Raw genomic sequence first — 18930 nt, forward strand, 5'->3', positions numbered from 1 at the left:
CAAAGATTAAAGAAAAGTTCTGAACAATTATTCCGAGTTTATGTAGCTGAACTTTGTTTTTTCTTCTTTCTTTCTCTCACAGCACAGTTTTCTGCAAAATGAGAACTTAAGTAGACTACTTTAAGTAAATTTAGCTGGTAATACCTCCACACTTCTTCTTAAGTAGGATTTTAAATGCAGGACTTTTGTTTGTAGTGAAGTACTAATCTATAAATATACTTTTACTTAAGTAACAATTTGAATGTAGGACTTTTACCTGTAACAGAGTATTTTTCAGTGATGGAAAGTAACTAAGTACATTTACTCAAGCACTGTTAGCTACTTAAGTACAATGTTGAGGTACTTGTACTTTACTTGAGTATTTCATGTGATGCTACTTTATACTTCCACTCCACTACATTTCAGAGGGAAATATTGTACTTTCTACTCCACTACATTTATTTGACAGCTTTAGTTACTTTTCAGATGAAGATTTGACAAAATGGATAATATAACAAGCTTTTAAAATACAACACATTGTTAAAGATGAAACCAGTGGTTTCCAACCTTTTTGGCTTTTGATGTCTTACAAAAAGCAGTGTGTAGTCGGGGTCACATTTCACATGTCTATGAGTTGTTAACAGCTCCACCAAATAGTGATTTTTCCCTCTAAACTTCTCACATGCTTTCATTTCAATAAATGTTCAAATGATCCAATATTTCAGCAAAAATCAAAGATTAGAGAAAAAGTCCAAAAACTGAAAACAGATTTGTGTATCAGAACTTTGTTTTTTCTTCTTTCCTCTCCCATTAATCATCTCACCACCCCTCAGATTTATCTGCTGACCCTTTGGAGGGGCCCCGACCCCTAGGTTGGGAACCAGTGGACTAAACTAGCTAACTGTATATAAAGTAGTGTAAACTAGCTCCACCTCCAGCAGCTACAACAGTAACATGCTGCTCTAACACTGATGCTTCACTATTAATAATCTAATGATGTCATATATAATAATATATCAGTCAGAGGGACCAAACCACTACTTTTACTGCAATACTTTAACTACATCAAGCTCATAATACTTATGTACTTTTACTGCAATACTTTAACTACATCAAGCTCATAATACTTATGTACTTTTACTGCAATACTTTAACTACATCGAGCTCATAATACTTATGTACTTTTACTGCAATACTTTAACTACATCAAGCTCATAATACTTATGTACTTTTACTGCAATACTTTAACTACATCAAGCTCATAATACTTATGTACTTTTACTGCAATACTTTAACTACATCGAGCTCATAATACTTATGTACTTTTACTGCGATACTTTAACTACATCAAGCTCATAATACTTATGTACTTTTACTGCAATACTTTAACTACATCAAGCTCATAATACTTATGTACTTTTACTGCAATACTTTAACTACATCAAGCTCATAATACTTATGTACTTGTACTGCAATACTTTAACTACATCGAGCTCATAATACTTAGGTACTGTTACTGTGTTCATGCAGTACTTTTACTTGTAATGGAGAACTTCTACATTGCAGTACTGGTGCTTTTATTGTAGTAAAGGATCAGTACTGGTAAACAGTATTTTACGTTGTGTTTCCGGTGTGTCTGGTGAGGAAAGGGTTATGTTTACAGTGTGCAGATGACGTCAGTGACAGCTGTGCCTCGAGCAGGCGCTGTCCGCGTGCGCGCACGTGCGTGTGTGTGTGTGTGTGTGGATGATTCAGCAGCTCGAGCAGCAGCAGACAGCAGCTCGTCCTCTGGACATGTGCAACACAAACGGACTTCTGGCGGACAAACGACTTTAATTTTGACATTTAACGGCTCACAGGGCACGAGGAAGGTAACCGGCAGCCCGTGCAGGTGATAAATAACCGTCGGAGACCCCGTAGTGTTCACTTCTCACAGGCCGGAGAACGGCAGCGAAACACCGCAGGAGTCAGACCTCCCAGTGGATTTTATCATCAGATATCTGGACTTTTATCGGTTTGTTGTGTTTTTATCAGACTTTCTCCGGCTGGATTTAACCGAACACATCCTCAGCTGCTTTCATCCAACCATCTCAACGTCGACGTTTCCGCATTTTGACGCCTGATGCTGCGTTTATCCGGCAGGTGAGTCCGAGTCTCCCGGTGTGCTAACCCAAAATATCCAGCACTTATATACCACTTTAATACACCCATGTTCATTTATACGTATATATACAGATAAATAACACATTATCCTTGAGTTATATAAGAGCTTAAATATGGACAAACACGGCCTCTGTTAGCTAACTGCGTGAGTTACAATAGAGGGAAATCTTAACGTAGTTCTGAATGACAGCAGATGAGCCAGCTGAGCCTTTATGAGTCCATTTAATGATTATTTCCATGATCGGTTAATCTGTCGATTAGTTCTGAGATTAATCGATTATTTTTTTAGTATGTAAAACGTCAAAAATGAATGAAAGTAATAAAAAACGTTCATTAGTTCCCCAGAGTCCAAGGTGATGTTTTCAAATGAGAGCTACAACTATTAATCGATTTGTTGATAAGCAGAAAATTAATCTGCAACCATTTTCTTAATTGTTTAATCATTTACATTTTTTATAAGAAAAATGTCCAATATTTGACAGTTTCAGCTTCTCAAATGTGAAAATTTGCTGACTTTACATAATTGTAAACTGAATTTGAACACCAGAAAATTCAACTATTTTGATAATCAAATTAAAATTGAATAGTCCATTTCTAAGTAAATATAACCTAATGTAGTTAGTTTCAGCCTCTCAAAAGTCAATAATTCATTCATTGATTTTTTTTTTTTTTTTTTTTTTTTTTTTTTTTTTTTTTTTAGAGCTGCAATGATTAATCAGTTGGTTGACAACTATTAAACCTGCAGTACCCACAAATCTCTCTGTATTTCACATTATACAGAGTTTTTAATCTGGTGTCTGGTGTGACATTCCCGCACTGGCTGGATGAATGTACTGAGCATGCTCTATGGGCAGAGGACGCACAGTACAGACTTATGCTGGCCGAGTGGCTAACTTCCTGTTAGCTCTCTGCTAACTTGAATGGAGATCAAATATTTTAATCATACAGCACTTCTAGACTTTCCAAATGTTATCGGACTGAATGGATCAAACTCTGATAGTGAAACGGGTCGTTTCGCGGGGTTTGTGTGACGCTCAAAACTATTTATCCACCGTTTTACAGCGGCAACAGTAGCGGCGGAGTAGGTTACGGCGTAGCCTGTGACGCCAGCATGGTTTTGTAATTACTCTCACTGCCAGAAGGAGGAGACAAAAGAGGAGATAAATTAGTGCCGAATATTTTGATCAATTAATCGTTTTGTCATTTTCTAAGTAAAAAATGTCGAAATTCTCTTCTCAAATGTGAATAATTTCTGGTTTCTTTAGTTGTTTATGACAGTAAACTGGATATCCTCGGCTTCTGGGCAAAACGAGACATTTGAAGACGTCACCTTGGGACATTTTTCACTATTAGCTGATAGTTATCTGACTGTAACTGGCTGCAACTAACGATTATCTTTGTTATGTTTAATCTATGAAATGGTGAAAATATCCCTGAGTCAAAGGTGAAATAGTTAGATGTCTTGTTTTGGGGTGAAACTGGTAAAAATATCACACAAAATATTAAGTATGATAAAGAAAAGTTTTAAGTCATCACATATGAGAAGCTACAACCAGCTAATTTTTGGTATTATTGCTTAAAAGAAAAGCTAAAACAAGTAATTGATTATCAAGCTAGTTACAGATTAATTTTCTGTTGATAAACTCATTGATTAATCAACTAATTGTTGCAGCTCTATAACTGACAATGAAAATACTCCTTAGAGGCAGATCTGCTTCAAATGTTTTGTTTTGTCCGACAAACAGTCCAAATACAACACAAATATTCAGATATGAAACTGTTGGAAATCTGGAATAGTTGCCCACTCTTCTTCTCTAGATCAATTAATCTATTAATCGACTAACCGTTTCAGCTCTAGTCCTAACAGTATTCTGTGGTTTGTTATAACTCTGTTGTCCTGTATGTAGAGATATATGGAAATGCGTATAAATCCCCCACAAACCCAGTTTTCCTTTCACAATATAAAGCCATAATAACTATCACCAATGACACTTATATATGTATGAAATAACATCATCCATAAAAAGTCAAAATGTCGTTGTCTTCTTCTTTGCATGTCGTGTTTTATTCGACTACTTTCTGCTGAACCAGCAGTTCCTTATTCACATGTGGAGACGTCAGCGTGGTGTTAAAGTCCCTGCAGACGGAGAGTGTTTGGAAGTCCGTGTGTGTGTGTGTGTGTGAGGAATGTTCTGGAGGCTAAAGACTTGGCATTCCTTATGGGAACGGCCACATTCCTCACATCTTTAGCCCCACTGTTTCCATTCTTTAGTTCAGTTTTGGCTCCGTCTATTGTTCCCTCACTGGCTTCCCACCGGAGTTCACTTGCCAGATCTCAGCTGAGTGTAGAACCCGGTTGTTTTTGTCCCTGCACCACCAGGACCCCCTTGGTTCCATACTCGTATTCTTACTTTCATTCTCACCTTTTAATTAATTGGTTGATATTGTGTGACTTCTTTAGATCTTTGGTTCTGTTGTCTCGTTCTTTGGCTCCACTGGTTTTGTCCTCTAGTTGTTTTTGTTCTGCAGGTTCTGTTCTCTCATTGTTGCGTTCTATAGGTCGTCTTCTTAAGCCGTTTTGTTCTACAGGTTCTACTTGCTAGTCGTTTTGGTCTTTGGTTCTGTCCTCCACATATTTTGTTCTTTAGTTTCCGTTCTCTAGTTTTTCAGGTTTTCTTTTCTTCGTTTTGTTCTGTTCTGCATAATAGCTGATTAGTTCTGCAGGTTTTGCTCTGTAGGTCTCTTAGTATTTGGTTCTGTTTACTAGTTTTTTGTTGGTTCGTTCTCTAGTTTGGTTTGTTTGCACTCTAGTTTTGTTCGTCTAGTTCTTTGTCTTCTGCTGGTCCTGTCTTGTAGAACTTTTGTCCTGTCCTCGAGATGTTTTGTTGGTTGTGTCTTCAGGTCACTCTGTGTTGCAGTATCTGTTGGATCGTTCCTTCTTGGTTCCACTTTCAGTGTGTTCTGCTGACAGAACAGAAGCTGCTGTTGATCTGGTGTCACTGCAGAGAACCTGCTGACACTGTGACCGATCGGTCCGTCCATCTGTCTCCACCCTGATGTTTCCACTCGGCTGGACGTTCTTTCTTTCTTTCTTTCTTTCTTTCTTTCTCCTCTGACTGATTGCCATCTGGCTGCTCGAGTCCCCGCTGAGAGGAAGAATCTGGTCTCCAGCACAGAACCGACTCAGAAACCAGAAACACTGACAATGATGACACCGTGAAAGTCTGGTCTAACTCTCAACTGTCATTGTCTTTAATCATGAAGGCAACATTATCGATGAGGATCCCTTAAACTTGACTGTGACCTCCCAGCGTCTTCAGGCCTCTTTAGTCTCTGTGGTTCATCGCTGAGAAGTCAGAATCATCACTAAGCTCCTGGCTAATGATTAATCCTGTTAACAGGAGACTCTTCTGATGCTGACTCTTTGCTTTAATGATATAAACTTTCTGTCTTTTCTTTTCTCCATCACTGATTCGCTCCCTGCCTCTCTGCTGCTGACTCATGTTATTCTCTCAGTTAGCTGAGCTGTTAGTTGACCTTCCTCCTTATGAGTCTTTGTTACACTGAGGTGAGACTTGGCTGTAAAAGTGGAATTTAATGTATTTTCTGTACTGCACTGACAGTGTGCATTACAATTTCCCAAAAGTCTAAAGTTCAAGGCGTTAGAGAAGCTGAAACCTGAGTATTTGTCTTTTTCTTTTTTTTTTTAAACACTTCAAAATCAGTCAATCATTTCTGTCATTTATCATATAGCTGCAGATGTTTTTTTTTTTGAAGTTCACTCCCTTCTCCTCTCTCGTATGTGGGTTTATTTAATATCTGATAGATAATTGATGCAGCCTCTCTCTCTCTCTCTCTCTCTCTCTCTCTCTCTCTCTCTCTCTCTCTCTCTCTCTCTCTCTGCTGATGCACTTTGGAGGCAGGAAATGTTTGGTGAATCTTTTCGATCTCTCTCTGTATGCGTCCTCTCGTCTCTGACTGGGTGGTGACTGTCTGCAGAGTTTCCTCACTCTGATCAAATCTCCGTGCTGAGACCGCTGTTTCCTGAAAACTCGTACTTAAACTCTACATGCGTACTTTGTACTTTTGCTTGTTTTAAAGCGGTTTTATTTTTTTTCAGACTACAGGGACCATTATTTGACTAAAGTAAGATCCTCTAAAAGGAAATAATGGCCTTAACTTGTTGTTTTTCTTGTGAAAGTCCTGTCAGCTGTGAAGATATTTCCCCCAGTGCAGTATTTGAAGATAAACACTTTTTTTTAGCTTTTTTTCCACAGACTGTGTGAAAACGGTGCCTATTCACAAAATCACATGTTTATTTATGCAGATCAGCGGACGGTAAAAAAAAAAAAAGTCTGCAAAGCTCCAACAGTCTGCTGTTTTGTTTACTTCTTCCATCTCATCCCCTCTCTTCAAAGTCAACATTTTCATTATTGATTTATCCAAAAACCCAAAGATGAAGACAGATGCTCCTCACATCTGAACCGCAAGATGTTCGGCATTTTCACTTGATAAATGACTTTTTAAACAATTCATTGATTATCAAAGTAGTTGTCAACAAGGATGCAACTTAATTATGATGAATTGTTTTGTCTAATTTCTTACCAACAGTCCAAAATCTAAAGATACTCAGTGTCCCATCAAATAATGACAAAGGAAAGCATCAAATCCTCACATTTAACAAGCTGCAACCACTGAATATTTGTGTATAATTATTCAAAAATCGATTAATCAGTGATCAAAATAGTTGTGCATTGTGTTGTTCCTTTAAATGCACGAATGTTCTCCTGGCCATCTCAGGATTTAGGCCACATTAGCAGGTTTACAGTCCCTCATATTCAGGTAACGAAACATGCTGCGGATTAACCAAAGTCCAGTTGCACTCGATTCAACCTTTTGTTGGATAACTATGACCTGGCTGACTGATAATCTTCACAGACGTGCTGCTGATTAGCTGCTGGATTTCCACAAGTTTGTTTCCCGATCTGTTTTGGATGAAGTGCGGTTGGATCAGCAGAAGGAGTTAACATGTGAGGAGTTTAGTGGAGCAGAGAGAAAGAGCTGCTTTGTGGCAGATTAATGAAGGTGGTGGTGGGGGTGGGGGTGGTGGTGGAGTGAGTGTAGGTCCAGAGCCTCCAGTACAACGGAGATGTTGTCCATGCCAAGTTGCTATGGAACCAGCAGGGTAGATGGGGGGGGGGGGGGGGGGGGTACCGGCACTAAAGGGTTTGAAACGGCTCCCAGGCAACACATGCTGCCTTCAAAGTCTCATGTTCAACTGGGAAAACTGACTTCTAGGGCTGCAACTGACTGTTATTCATTATTAATTAATCTACTAATTAGTTTCTTGTTTGAGTAATTGTTTAGCGTATGAAATGTTAAGAATGGTGACTGTATAGAGATGTGGTCTCCACTTCCTGCCGCTATGCAAAGTGAAGTCAAAATATCTCGGTCTTTCCGGGAGCGGCCATCTTGCTTGTGTGATGTCATGTGGAGCCAGAGTCTGACGGTCTGCGGGACACGCCCCCTCAGCTGTTTGAGAGCAGCTGTCAATCATGATGTCACCTCCTCTTTTATATCATCAAACTAACTAATTAAAAACAAACTTATAAGAAAAATCAGCACTTGAACAAACATCAGCGTGATAAGAACGACCTTAAAAATTTTTATTTAACGTGTACTTTGATTTTTTTAGTTTGGCTCATGTCCCATCCTCTAACACGGAGTGGGCGGGACTTATGATCTATCCTGCAGCCAGCCATCAGAGGGCGATCCAGATGTTTTGGCTTCACTTTTGGGGAGCTGTCATGTCGTCCATATTATTTACAGTCACTGGCCGTTAGCCCGGGTCAGAATACCTCCTCCAGCCCGGCTTTGGCATCCAGCTGGGTGGACAGCAGCCACCGGTCCTGTCAGTGTTGGAGGCTCCGTAAGAGACGCTTAAACGTCTCATAATGAGAAAAGACGGTTAGCATAAAATCAAACCAGTGCATGCTATAAATAGCATCTACATTTATGCATCATCATTTGGTAACCGTGGTAACTCATTTGCGCATCACCAATGTGACTGCAGGGATTTTTCCTGATAAATCAGAAAGTGAAAAGTAGTAAAAATGAAGCATGTCGTCAATTTAAAAGTGAACACTGCAGACTAATAATGCTGATAATCAATTATTATTTTACTGTGAACTCTTTTTGACACCAGAGAAGATCAATAAATACATCAGTAAAGTTCTGGCTGACCTGCTGTCACTCATAAATGGACCAGAACTAAAAGACAACAATTGATTATTGTTTTTTCTAAAGAGATATTTATGGGAGAGAAATATCAAGATAATTACTGTCTTTGTCTTTTCAAAAGCAAAAAAAATAATATAAAAAGGAACAAAAAGTTGATGCCTGCTTCCATTTTAAAACATACAACCAGAGCAGAACATCCTGATGGCCGCCTCCTGGATATTTAGGCTAACGGTGAGCGTGTGGACATCAGGCCGGAGGAAACCCTTCGCTCCGTGGATCAAATATCCTCCACGGCTCAGTCTGCCAGACGCCCAAACACACCCTGCATCCAACTGACAGCTATGAATAATCAAACACACCGGCTAAATGCGGCTTTTCTATTTCGATAAGGAGTCGTCCTGACTGAGGAGGAGTCAGAAAACAAATCTTGTCCTGGAGTGACTGTCATGTCGGGTTTCAGTAGGCAGATAGTTATTAAACCCTGCAGATGATTTCATGTTTAACTGTAGATCAGACGGACTTAACGGGACGTTTATAATCGCTTGACTCTCAGATTTCACAGCCTGTAGCTTAATTATTCTATGAAATCGCAGATCAAAGGCGGCCTGCATCAGTTATTATTTTTATGAAGCATGTCTGAAATTAAAGGAAGTTTTATATTAAAGCAAGAGCCGGACGTAAACTAGGTTTGAGGCTGATACTGATATTTAAGAGTAATAAAAATCCAATAATACATCAGTATTTACGTCAGTATTTGTTTTTTTCCTTTATAAACAGATAACGTTATTTTTCTGTGATAATGATATGTCTGAGTAAAGATGTTTTACTTTTGAACAATCAGATCAAAGAAAAAATAATCAGATATGGCAATAAATGTAAAATATAACAGTAAATGTTGTAATTGAACATATTCAAATAACTGAAACAAAAATATATGGAGAGTGAGCATAGTGAAGTTGTGGGGTTTTCAATGAAAATAAAGAATTAGAAATATTACCTGCTGTATTATTAATGCACTGACCCTGCATGTAGTCGCATATATTTTCACAGATATGGACCTGTAGGTTTACATCTAAAGATTATTTCCATTTTCAATCTTTTTGATTAATTGATCTTTTAAAATGTCAGAAAAATTGTGACGAACATCCATCTCGGTGACGTCTTCAAATGTCTTGTTTTGTTCTGACCAACAGTCTAAAACCATCAAAATATTCAACATAAGGTCACATAAGACAAAGAAAAGCAGCAAATCGTCACATTTGATAGGCTGAAACCAGATAATATTTGGGATTTTTGCTTTAAAAATGATGTAAATGATGCAGTTGTTGATGCCGTTGATGTAAATGAATGCAGATTAATTTCGTATCGTTTCATCCACTACATGATGTAGCCTTAGAGACCTGATACTTAATGATGTACAATGTTATATTTGTGTCTTAAATAGAAAACATTTCCCTTTTAATATCTTTGTTTAGTTCTTGTATCCGTTTAGGAGAATATTATAATTAGACGTCGCCTGTAAATCACAATATAGATTATAGATATAGATAATGATCCCCCCCCCCCCCCCAAAATAAAAAACACAAAAGATGCAGGAAATCAAAGTTTGGGGGGGGGGGGGGTTTGGTGTTTACAAGGATGACCTTGCTGATTGGTCAAACACAAAATAAGACATTTTAAGTACAAGTTAAATTGGGCTTTAGGAAATTGTGGCAGACTTTTGTTTTGTTTTTGTTTATTGCTGATGTAAGTCCCTACTTCAGAAATGTTTTCCAAAAGTGAGAAATAACTGTTGTGTAATGTTAAAAATGAAGAACGGATCATGTTGCTTCTTTGTTAGTGTTGTCTGGAAGGCTGCTGACATGATTTGTACCAGTCGGTCGGAGCGTAGAGGCATAACTTAAAGCCATTAAAACTGTTGTTTTTATGTTTCTGCACATTTTATACAAGACAGCAGAATTATTGAGGAAATGAAACTTGGTAATGAAGGCAGGGAGGGGAAAAGAGAAGAGGAGGTTGTGTGACTCTGCCCTTCTGCCAAGAATATCTGTCCTCTGGAGATCTGCATGTACAGAGACTGAAACCACTAAAGGCACAGAGGAGGAAAACAAGGACATGATGGCGAGAGATTACCAGACAGACGAAGGAAGACGGGAAGAAGAGAGAGAGAGAGCGAGAGAGAGAGGAAAGAATGAATGACAGCTGACGTTCATCATTTAAATTGTTCAGCTGTTCGGGGTTGGTTCAGGTAGTCATTTGTCAGGTTTTTCAGGTGTTCTGCTGATATTTGATGCCATTTTCTCTCCTAGACAAACACACCAAAGAACAGGAGAAACTGCAGCAGAGTTCAGATAAACTTATCGACGTCTCCAGCGTGATAACACGAGTGTGTACTCATGAGTGCAGTTACATCACATCTGGCCTTTAAACTTTAAAACACAGCACACAGTTCATGTTATCTTCAGGAGGGAGGAGTTGGGATAATGTACATAATGGTTGTCGTTGTTGTTGTTGTTGTTTGGAGCAACAACCAAACAGATGGTATCTTAACAGTAGCAGATAGACTGAGGCAATAATCTGCTGATTTAATAGGGTTTGCATTTATCTATACAGGCAATTCTGTTCCAGTCATAAGTGGTTTGAGAAGATGTAGACATGATAAAACATACAATAAATACTATAGCAAAGAGAATGCAAATAAAACGCCATAATGGGTACAAATGCAGTGACATTCAGCAATCTAAAATCAGTGTGCCAAGTCCAAGAGTGTTCTGATGTTAAATTATTTGTAAAGTATAAATCAAAGGTGCAGTGTGTAGAATTTAGTGGCATCTAGCAGAACACACCTGGCAGAAATGGAATATAATATTTATAAGTATGTTTTAATTAGTGTATAATCACCTGAAAATAAGAATTGTTGTGTTTTCGTTACCTTTAGAATGAGACCTTTATATCTACAGAGGGAGCAGGTCCTCTTCCACGGAGCTCGCCATGTTCCACCGCCATGTTTCTACAGTAGCACCAAAATGGACAAACCCAACACTGGCTCTAGGGAGGGCTCACGGCCACCATAGGTTCTCCTACACACCTATAGATGCCACTAAATCCTACTAACTGGTCCTTTAAGTGAACAATGATATTCGTTGGTTAGTCTTAATCCAAGGAACTTCCAAAATTGACTGCACTGAGTTTGTTTTAGGGAAAATTTAGTTTTCAAATTGAAGGTGGCAAGTAAGAATAGTTTTGTATCATTTTCAAAAAGAGGCAGTGTAGCTTGTCCATTTTCTGTTTTTTATATACGTGCAGTGATGAGCAGTAAGTATGACCAGTTATGAATGAAATGAAACTGTGATATGATGAATCTAACAGCTTAAAGAATGTGAATGAAGTGAGTCACCATCTTCAAAACTTCTGTGCAAGGCAGACTGGACTAAATTGTTTCAATGACAGAAGCTTAGTTTGAAATTTATTGTTGATTAAGTAATGTGACAACATCAATTGCATATTTTCCATTCTAGAAGAGGTTTTTTTGAGTGTGTTTGTGTATTTTTTTTCTTAATTGAATCAAGAATCCAAGGATAGAAGGTGTCAAATGTTGTACAGATTGTAAAGCCCTCAAAAATAAAGTAAAAAAGAAAAAATTTGACCTAACAAAAAGATTTTTGTCCAGCTAAGATTGAAGATTTGTGTAGGGCAGTATTTTGGCAATCGTCATCTATACAGCAAGAGTTGAACATGAATGTGTGAACATTTGTGAATTTATCAGTGATCTTTGGATACAAAACTGTGGTGCAGTGTATTAAGCGAGTGTTCAATTGTGCCTTTTATCTGTATATAAAACATGGTGTCATCTGCATACAAATTCATTTTTAACGCACAGCTCTAGGTTATGAATGTAGATTTGAAAAAAAGGAGAGGACCTAAGATTGAACCCTGAGGAACTCCTCTGGTAATCACAATTGCATGTTACATTTTCTCACTGTACTTCTGCTGAGTCTTTGTAAGTGGTCAGTCCAGGTGGGTGTTCCAGAAGTGCAATATGCTTCAGAGCAGAGATGAAGAGATTACTTAATTTATAATCAATTTACTCAGCTGACAGAAAATTAATTGGCAGATATGTTGATAAGTGCCAGACATTCACTAGTTTCAGAGACAGTTTCAGAGACTGAAGTTTTTAGCTGATATTAAAGGATTGTCCGCCATCTGACACACCTCTGATGGTGCAGATACGTTTTTATTTTATCAATACAGCTGTCTACACAGGCAGCGTGTAGGCTTGCATACGACTCATGCTTTACTTGTGTAAATGCGACCTAAAGCATATTTTAATATTTCAAGTCTATTTTCTTCTGTTTTATTAGCTTAACTACAGTCTAGAGCTGCAACAGTTCATCGTTTTCAGCCTCTGAGATGTGAGGATTTGATGTTTTTCTTTGTTATATATGATAATAAGCTGAATATCTCGCCAGATTTATCAATAACTACAGTGATTGTGGTAGACATGAGTATACACTGTGTTATTAAAAATAAACGTGTGTGTGATGTGTCATCCCTTAAATGTTCTTTTTTCAAAAACTGAAGAACAAAACCAGATAAACTGGATATTTTACAGTTTCCTCTCTTTGTTTGTGTTTTGTGACTCAGTCTGAGCAGCAGCAGCCAGCCGATCAGGTTACTATTGATTCATTTATCATTGAGCGATAAAGGAATATGATCCGGCTTCATTTGGAGCTGCAGAACTTTGGCCTGTGAGCATTTTTATTCTCAGCTGCTCACAGCTCGTCTTACATTTTTAAAAGACTCGGGCAAGAGGACACAACTGCTCAGGAACAGGAAAGTGTGTGAAACTTCACCCTCCAGCCTCTGCTCAGGGAAGAAGATGAAATTAATGGTGTCCAGTTTTGCACCCACCGTGGGGGTCAGTCCAGCCCATCTGTTGTGTGGCTCGCTGGTCCATCTGTGAGTTCAGCTCCAGCAGCTTTTTTATCCTCTTCTCAGTCTGAGAGTGTGAATGAAATCCGACCTCTCAGAGTGCAAAGACTCACCTGAGAGCCCGGAGCTGTTTTCAATATGACGAGAACAGCATCTGTCAGCAGACAACGAGACCATCGTCATTTAGAAATTAACCCTGAGAGGCAGAATCAGGACTCGAACAGGCCGTGACATCGTTCCGCTGTTTACAAAAAACGACCTGGAAATTCTGATCTGCTGCAGAAAATGTGTAATGCTACCTGAATTACATTTTTTTTTCATCAATATAATGAAGGAATATTGTTAATTAATGCATCTGGCAAGTCAGGAAACGTTGATACTGAACATATCAGTAAAAAGTTCACTGACAACCTGCTTCATCTCCCAAAAACAGCCAAAGAACCATCTTGTGTTCATTTTACTTTATAAATATTAGAGCAATGATTTGTCAATTTACAGTAAATTATTCACCAAATATTCTGATAATCGACTAATCGTTTTGAATGATTTTTTTGAGAAAAAAATGCCAGAATTTCCAGCCTCTTAAACGTGAATATTTTCTGTTTTTTTTTTGGTCCTCTATGACAGTAAACTGAATATATTATCAACGTGACATTTTTATAGAACAAACAACTGATTGATTAATCAAGAAAATAATCAACAGATTAATCGATAATGAAAATAGCACTGGAAGATGTTTTTCACTTGTTTTAAAGAAAAAGTTTTTATGACGTAATTATGGACAGAAATCACTTGATACAACAGATATTTTTGCGTTGAACACATAAAGGATTAAGATTATAAACTGGTTTGTAATAAACATTTTATTTTATATAAAAAGTCTAATTTAAGTATATTTGCTTTTATCTGCAGCTGCTAATATTTGATAGTTTTTAAACATGATGTATGTTATAATTAAATCCCATTTATGTGAATGTACTGTTTAATTTAAGGTGAAAATGTGCTTTCTTTTAAACATTCTCTGTTTCTGTTAGTGTTACTTTTACTACTGATGAATTGATTACAATATAAAAATGCTGTTAATAAAAAAAAAAAAAAAAAAAAACATGAAGCGTTTTAATCTGAAAGGTAAAATCTGAGGACCCAGATGGATGTAGTTGACCTTTTCTAGGTTTTCTCTCTGCCGGCCCTCGATTCCTCTCAGCTCAGTGAGCGGAGAATTAGAGCATGAGGACATTGATGACTCAGTGTACGACTGAATGATGTACAGTGCAGGAGGAGGAGGAGGAGGAGGGAGGATAAAGGGATGTTTATTGAAAGAAGAGGAGGAGGAAGAGGGCTTGAATAGAGAAGAAGGAGGTCGAGGATGGAAAGGAGAACATCAGAAAGACAAAGAGATGCTAGATAAACGCTGGAGTTTAAGAACATTATATTGATTCTGAATCTTCTCAAATTCCTTCACGTTTAGGTTTCAACATTTGCAAATAACATCTATAAATAAGTAAAAATCAATGATTCAGTTAAGGAGGAAACTTAAGCTGAGCAGCAGCAGCAGATATAAAATGATGATTTAAAAGTAGGAGACACTGAAATAACAGCTGGAGTCTGACTTTTACTTTATCAGCTACTTCATCCAAATACTGGAGGTCCTTATTCAAAACTGTTATGTCTGCAACTAATGATCCATTTAATCTGACAATTATTCACTCAATTTAACTGTTTTGTCTATAAAATACCAGAAAATAGTTCCCAGAGTCAAAGATGACGTCTTTTAAATGTCTTATTTTGTCCGATCAACAGTCCAAACCCATTTTTTCAGTTAACTGTCATGAATGACAAAGAAAAGTATTAAATCATCACATTTGAGAAGCAAATTTGTGGCATTTTTGCTTAAGAAATGACTGAAATGATTATTCAATTGATCAAAATAGTTGCCGATACCCTTTCTGTCCATCCACTAATTGATAAATCAGCTGATGCTCCGCAGCTCTATAAACTATGAGGTTGATCAGCTTCAGTATTGTGAGTCCAAGAGTGAGAATGGTGCCATATAACCAGGAATTATTGTGATTTACAGCTGACAAATATGTGATATAAATGTCAATAAATTCATATACTTAATGAATAATTATAGGCCTTATTGTCTCTACTGGGTTTTCGTCAGTCTTTGACCAGTTTGACTGGGGAAAAGGTGTTAAATTGTATTTTATGTGCTATTAAAAAGTCTTAAAGGTAATTTGGTGAACCCTGCAGAAACCCTGTTATTCTTTGCCAGTAAAAAAGAGAAAGGAGAGCCAAAACTGAAGCAGCTATTTGAAACCAACCGTAATAAAATAGTTCATGTTTGACACATTCTATGTGAAACTGGCAGCTTCCATTAAACATTAAACGTCCTGTTGTCCTTCACACAAACCTCATGGAAACTCAGTCAGCTGATGACCTCCACTGTGCCCTCCTCCTCGGCCTGTTCACATGTTTTATGCTGGATTTTTTTTCCTTTAAAGTTTGGATCGAATCCAGCTCTGTCTCTGCTGAAATTACAGAGCTAAATATAGCAGCTGCTGAGGGGCAGACATATTGATACACTTCCATATCTCCCTCTCAGCCTGTCAGTCCATCAATCACATCAGCCCGACTTCAAGTACGAACCAGAGCTAATAAACAAACTCTGAATCGCCTGCAGCCGCTTCAGCAGCTAATCGGTGATATTTAGAGTTTATCCTGAGCATCTAGTTGATTGTTTGGAGGTTAGAAACAAGTGAACCTCAGACAAATATGTAGTGGATGCTGACGAGTCCCGGCAGGTCTGATGGTGAGGAACCAGCTGCTGAGTGCAGATGAAGCTCTGCAGCTGTTTCCTGGCTGCTCTGCTGTGAACTCCATTAGTTGAAAGTGGTTTGTAAGCATCATACAGTCAGCAGGAGCTCAGCATGGGATCCTTTATCGATCTGTTTATCACATGGCTGTTAAGGTGCAGGAACTCACTGCTAATCAACATCCACACACTCTGGGTTTAAACCAATAATTATTCAATTGATGGATTTTGAGAAAAACCACGTTATAATGTATTTGCAGACACCAGAACCAATCTGATATTCGTTTCAGTGCTGTTAACAGTCAGTTATCTGATTAATCAATGGTCAAAAAATCTATAGACAAAAATGTTTATCAAGAAAAAATACCAGACATATGTTGTTTCTGGCTTCTCAAGTGTGAAAATTTTCTGCTCTTCTCAGTTTTATAACAGTATAAATGAAATGTTTTAGCCCTGCTGATGCCACCAGCAGCTCAAAGTTTTAGGTTCAGAGTTAAATGTTTAGATTCCTGTTCAAAGGATCGAGATGAAAGTTTGCGCCGACATTCATCTTCCCCTCAGGAGGATTTTTAATAACTTTGATGATCCCAAAGATATAACTTCCCGTTCTCTCCGTGCTCGTCGGTGAAGCGCTGCATGTCACTGCAGAAATCACAGTTTAACAGTTTCGTGTCCATTAAAGAAATGGACGTAGATGACCGACACCTGGTTCGTCATTCATTCATTCAAATGGACTCTTTGGCTCGCAGCCAGAGTCTGAAAGCTTCAGGTTTCCCGGTGAGACTAAAGCTGACTCATCAAAGGGAAATGACAGCACATGTCTGTGTGTTTGTCTTATCTAAAACACACACATTCACCTGCAGTAATGATTTAGATGTTGAAATCTGTCCTTGGCATCAGCCGGCAGCAATAAAATCAAACTGGATTACGGATGATGATGATGTTTGGGTCCCAAGTCTAAGGCCTGTAAAATATTTTTTCTTCAATTCCAAACCGTACATCAAGCAATTTCAAGCAAATATCGACACAAAATTAATAAAACATTGTATTTGCAGAAAAAAATAATGATTAATGTCATATTTGTGCAAAAATGTGGGTTTGTAGTACCCTCAATATCAATCTTGTTTAGCAATTTTGCTCTTTTTTCCAAATTGAAGGCCTTTATAAAAACAACATGGCATGCAGTACAGGCTTTTATTGGTTTTGGCAAACAGAACATGTTTGTCTTCAGTCCTACAGAGTTTGGTGAGGTTAAGAATAATATTTGGCAAGATATTAATGCCCAAACATGGCTTCCCAGATAAGGCTATAAAAACGAAATGATATCAAGAGCTGAAAAAAATATGAAAACGTAGGATTTGATCAGAAATATTTTACAGGCCTTGCTTTTGGGACTCATTCATGATATAGACAAGATTTGAACAAAATCTGAGACGGTGCTCCAACATACGTATCTGATTTGACAACAGAATGACCAACATGAAACTTTAAAGATCCCTACAGGGAAATAAGGAAACAATACAGAAAACCTACACTGCAGACTCAAGAGAAACATATATTGTATACAACTAACTTTAAAAATGAAAGCAGGGTTTTCCCTGTCTAACTCAAAGGCCTTTATATTACTGGCCGCCACCTTTTGTTGAAAATCCTTGTGTTTGATGTTAATGGAACAAAAAAGGCGGAACTCAACTGTGAGGGCAGTGTAGCACCCGTACAGTCTACAGAGCGCACACATTGGAGTTATCTTGTAGTTCATCTTCAAAAAAGGCAGCAGTTGCAAATAAGTTTTGATTCAGTGACTAAATAATTACCTTTGCGAGACAAATGTGAATTACTGTATATTGTGAACTAACTATGCCGTCACTCAGAGACTAACGTTAGCAGAGCGGAGCAGCCATCAACAGTAACAGACGAGACCAGCTGACCAACACACACTGCAGCATTTAACAACTCTAAGGTGAAGAAAATAACTCTGAACAGTCTGTTTCACCTCAGAAATCCTTCGCCTGCTCAACATGTTGGACAGCGACATGTTTCCCCGGAGCTAACGGCGCAGCAGAGAGGATTCTCTCCACTGCTGGAGATGTTAATAATAACACAGCGGAGCAGAGAGGCTGCTCTGCACTGCTGGAGATGTTAATAATAACATAGTGGAGCAGAGAGGCTGCTCTCCACTGCTGGAGATGTTAATAATAACACAGTGGAGCAGAGAGGCTGCTCTCCACTGCTGGAGATGTTAATAATAACATAGTGGAGCAGAGAGGCTGCTCTCCACTGCTGGAGATGTTAATAATAACACAGTGGAGCAGAGAGGCTGCTCTCCACTGCTGGAGATGTTAATAATAACACAGCGGAGCAGAGAGGCTGCTCTGCTCTGCTGGAGATGTTAATAATAACACAGCGGAGCAGAGAGGCTGCTCTGCTCTGCTGGAGATGTTAATAATAACACAGCGGAGCAGAGAGGCTGTTCTCCACTGCTGGAGATGTTAATAATAACACAGCGGAGCAGAGAGGCTGTTCTCCACTGCTGGAGATGTTAATAATAACACAGCGGAGCAGAGAGGCTGTTCTCCACTGCTGGAGATGTTAATAATAACACAGCGGAGCAGAGAGGCTGTTCTCCACTGCTGGAGATGTTAATAATAACACAGCGGAGCAGAGAGGCTGTTCTCCACTGCTGGAGATGTTAATAATAACACAGCGGAGCAGAGAGGCTGTTCTCCACTGCTGGAGATGTTAATAATAACACAGCGGAGCAGAGAGGCTGTTCTCCACTGCTGGAGATGTTAATACACAGT

General features: G+C 38.4%; 1 protein-coding gene across 5 annotated transcripts in view; it reads left to right on the forward strand.

Moving 5' to 3' along the window:
• The first annotated feature begins 1623 nt into the window (after nt 1–1623).
• Nucleotides 1624–18930, forward strand: part of LOC121886417 (serine-rich coiled-coil domain-containing protein 2-like) — a 64668-nt gene continuing 47361 nt past the window's right edge. For 2 of the 5 annotated variants that reach the window (XM_042396358.1, XM_042396356.1), the window contains exon 1: nt 1624–2121. The gene's annotated coding sequence lies outside the window, so the exon portion shown is untranslated. The remainder of the gene's footprint in view (nt 2122–18930) is intronic. The other 3 variants (XM_042396357.1, XM_042396359.1, XM_042396355.1) reach the window with 3 other exon arrangements.

The sequence above is a fragment of the Thunnus maccoyii genome, chromosome 20, assembly GCF_910596095.1.
Source record: "Thunnus maccoyii chromosome 20, fThuMac1.1, whole genome shotgun sequence".
Classification (NCBI taxonomy): Eukaryota; Metazoa; Chordata; class Actinopteri; order Scombriformes; family Scombridae; genus Thunnus; species Thunnus maccoyii.